Here is a 4,710-nt window from a genome sequence, read left to right on the forward strand (position 1 = left end):
GGGAGAGGGGGGATAAGGACCACTGGGGGGTGGGTAAGGACCGGGGGGGGTGAATAAGGAATAACGGACCACGAGGGGGGGGGAAATAACGGACCATTAGGGGAGGGAGGGAGAGGGGGGATAAGGATCATGAGGGGGGGAAAGGACCACTAGGGGAGGGGAGGGAGGTAGGGACCACTGGGGGTGGGTAAGGACCGGGGGGGGGCTAAGGACCAGGGCGGTAAGGACCACTGTAGGGGGGGTAAGGACCATGAGGGGGAAAGGACCACTAGGGGAGGGAGGGAGAGGGGAGTAAGGACAAGGGGAGGTAAGGACCGGGGGGGGTAAGGACCACTAGGGGAGGGGAGGGAGGATAATGACCACTAGGGGAGGGAGGGGGAGGGGGGATAAGGACCACTGGGGGTGGGTAAGGACCAGGGAGGGTAAGGACCACTGGGGGGGTAAGGATCATGAGGGCGGGTAAGGACCACTAGGGGAGGGAGGATAAGGACCACTAGGGGAGGGAGAGGGGGGATAAGGACCACTAGGGGAGGGAGGGGGTGGATAAGGACCACTGGGGGGGGTAAGGACCATGAGGGGGCGGTAAGGACCACTAGCGGAGGGGAGGAAGGATAAGGACCACTAGGGGTGGGAGGGAGAGGGGGGATAAGGACCACTAGGGGAGGGAGGGGGGTGGATAAGGACCCCTGGGGGTGGGTAAGGACCAGGGGGGTAAGGACCACTAGGGGAGGGGAGAGTAAGGACCACTAGAGGAGGGGGAGGAAGGACCACTAGGGGAGGGGAGGAAGGGTAAGGACTACTACGGGAGGGGAGGAGGTCCACTAGGTGTTTGGGAGAGGGAGGACCACTAAGGGGGGGAAGGACCACGAAAGGGGGGTAAGGAGGGAGGACTACTAAGGAGAGGGAAGGAGGGTAAGGACCACTAAGGGGGGGAGATTACCAGTTAGGGGGTGGTGGGAGTAGGGGAAGGTCTACTAAGGGGTTTGAGAGAGGGAGGACCACTAAGGGGTTTGGGAGAGGGAGGACCACTAAGGGGGGGAGAGGGGAGTGAGAAGACCACCAAGGGGGGACTGCAGAGGGACAGGGGGCCAAGGGTGAGCACTAAGTGACACACACACACACAGAAACATACAATGCATTCCTACTCACACACAATACATCCCTTACGTTCTCTTACATAATTAATGCACCCCTTACAGACACACACTGCATTCAATTACATACACAGAAACAAACCTTGCACCCCTTACACACACACACACACACACACACACACATAAACATACAATGCATTCCTTACACGCAAACACACACTACATCCCATATAAACACACTACATCCCTTACAGAAATTGCACACATAAAAAATCCCCAACTCATGGATGGGCCATGTAGGGGGATTTATGGGTGGGCATTGTAGGCGTATGCCCCCTGGGGGCCCAGACCTTGAGCTGTGTAAGGGGCCCTAAAAAATGGAGCTGCTTCCTGTTCTTTAATTGTTGTGAGCACTGTTAAAAACAGTCTCCAGAGAGCCTCCACTACAGCATAATGTAGTGGTTCTGGTGTCTATAGCCTGTGCCTGTAGGCTTTTCAATGTAAACACACTGTCTTTTCAGATAAAAGACACTTTGTGAAGACTGGCTTTGGCCCATATGGCAGAGCATATGGGCGGGGCATTGTGATGTCACATGGTGGGCAGGACATATGGGGGGTGGTGGCAAAATTGTTTTTGCCTAGGGCGGCAAAAATCCTTGCACCGGCCCTGTATGTATTGACACCTTTCCTCAGAGACCCTGATACACACCGACACAGAGACACAGAGCAGAAGAGGGACTGTTCCTCCTACATAGGGTCACTTGGCAGATATGGATTGACACCTATCCTCAGGGACCCTGATACATACTGACACAGAGAAGAATAGGGACTGTTCCTCCTACATAGGGTCACTTGGCAGATATGGATTGACACCTGTCCTCAGAGACCCTAATACACACTGACACAGAGACACAGAGCAGAAGAGGGACTGTTCCTCCTACATAGGGTCACTTGGCAGATATGGATTGACACCTATCCTCAGGGACCCTGATACATACTGACACAGAGAAGAATAGGGACTATTCCTCCTACATAGGGTCACTTGGCAGATATGGATTGACACCTTTTTTTTTTTTTAATTCTAAATGCAAAACATTGTTAAATAGGGGAATATTCACTAAATGCCAAACATTGTTATACAGGGGAATATTAACTGATACACACTGACACAGAGCAGAATAGGGACTGTTTCTACTACATAGAGTCACTTGGCAGGTATGGATTGACACCTATCCTCAGGGACCCTGATACACAATGACACAGAGCAGAATAGGGACTGTTCCTCCTACATTGGGTCACTTGGCACATATGGATTGACACCTGTCCTCAGAGACCCTGATACACACTGACACAGAGCAGAATAGGGACTGTTCCTCCTACATAGGGTCACTTGGCAGATATGGATTGACACCTGTCCTCAGGGACCCTGATACACACTGACACAGAGCGGAATAGGGACTGTTCCTCCTACATAGGGTCACTATGTTATCAACAAAACACCAAAAAATTGGCAATCTACAATACAGAAATAGAAACGGACATAGCGCAATATTGTTGCAGAAAATGAAAATAAGTGATATGGATAATTGTCCATATCACTTATTTTCATTTTCTGCAACAATATTGCGCTATGTCTGTTTCTATTTCTGTATTGTAGATTGCCAATTTTTTGGTTGTAGCGAAAGCCACTTCGCCACTGTGTTTTGGAGGGGGCTGCTTGCCCGCCTCTTACCCTGTGACTACGGTCCCTGGGCGATTTGGCCCTTTATGCACGGTATTTGGGCATACTGTGGGTTATTGGGCTGCCCCAGGATTATGGGCCCTCTCATCAGCCCATACGAAACTTAAAACCCATGGCGTTTGAACTGTGTTTCTGGCATCTGAGCGCTGTTTGGATATGTTGAGCGCTCAGATCCAAGCCATCTGGGGATGGGTTGAATGTGGGGGTTCTGTTTAGTATAACAGGAGTTATGTATTTTTATGTCTTTTGGTGGTTGCTGGTAACATGTGCTTAATGGAGGCTGTGTTTGTCCCTGGATATATAATTAAATCAGCTTCTCCATTGTCTCCAGGATAGAGGATTCTGGGGAACTAGTTTGAGCTGGAAACCATGCTTCCAGAAGGTCAAATGCACATTTGTACTAACTTTTGAACCCCTGGTCCAATTCGTATGATTTTTGAGTATGTTGTTCCCCTGAATGAATTGATTGTGAATATGTATTTTTATGCGAATGTGATGTATATTTTGGGAGTTATGAATGTTGTGTAAAAACTGTATTTTCCCTACCTATGATAATTGTATTTTCCTGTGTGTACAGATAATTAGTTTACAGGTAGAGGGGAGGGCTATGTGTGGGATGTAACTATTGTGTGATTGGTTAATGTACGTTACTGTGTGTGTCCCTCCCCTTCATGGGAGCACCTAATAAAAAAGGGCTGCAAGCTAGCAGCCAGAGAGTTCTATTTTTACCCTCAACTTGAGTCCTGTCTCTTATTGGGAGGAATCTGCTACAAGGGATTGCTATGCTAGGCATATTCCCTTGCTATAATCACTGAGCTCTTGTAAGAGCTTGTTCCTGCTTCGTTCTAAAGGGAGATAGCTGCAGCCTGCGGTGCTTATGGTGTCTGGTGGAGTGCTTGGAGTCCTCTGGAAGCGCTAGGAGCATCCATTAACGGAGGTACCCAGTCGGGGTGCCAGGTGATCCGTTACATTGGTGTTTTGTTGTTACAGCGTGGCTTAAACCAACCAATCAGCGTGTTCTTAGACTAATTGCAGGGCGTGGCAAGGCTTTATAAGCCTCCCCCCGCCCTGCAGAGCTCAGTCTGCATAGAGCCCTCCATGGGTGAAGATGGATTATTTTTTTTAGCGTCAGGTTTTTTCTTTTTCGTCTGTATTTGTAACGGATCGCCTGGCACCCCGACTTGGTACCTCCGTTAATGGATGCTCCTAGTGCTTCCTGAGGGCTCCAAGCACTCTGGCAGACACCATAATCACCGAATCCAAGAAAACTTTAAATTCTCCCAAGCGTATGAATGCTGTAGACCATTGAATAGGAACCATACGAATAGGCTTGTACCCCTAGCAGTCAACTGGAACAGCATACAATAAATCCTTCCCCCAATAATGAGACGACACATCACTTTGAGGTTAAAACAGGAACTCTGGACTGGCTCATCCAGCCTGGCTTTTATTACACTAATCCACATACAGGCCACACCCAGGGGGAGGCATAAAATAACCAATCACATAAATGGTTCAGCCCACACATCCCCTCCCCTCAGATAACATTAAACTCAATTATCCGGTACACTTTTTCAGCCAAGTTCTGGATGTACCCCAAAACCCGGGGGTACACCTTTAAATCCAGCATCGCTGGATAGCCCTTATTCAGGGGGACAACATATCCAAAATTCAAGTAATTCGGATGAATGGTTCGGGAGATATGGGGTTCCAAAGATTTGACCGACCGCATGGGTAAAGTATCCGAAAACAGTTCCATGCATTTTGGCCCTGCGGTCGGTCACAAACAAGGGAATGAAAACAGACGAATTGCCTGTGTTATAGAGCCTGGAGAGGGTTTGAATGAATTCCCTTGTTTGTGGGGTTCTTTCTACC

This window comes from Pelobates fuscus, unplaced genomic scaffold, assembly GCF_036172605.1.
Source record: "Pelobates fuscus isolate aPelFus1 unplaced genomic scaffold, aPelFus1.pri scaffold_49, whole genome shotgun sequence".
NCBI classification, from domain to species: Eukaryota; Metazoa; Chordata; class Amphibia; order Anura; family Pelobatidae; genus Pelobates; species Pelobates fuscus.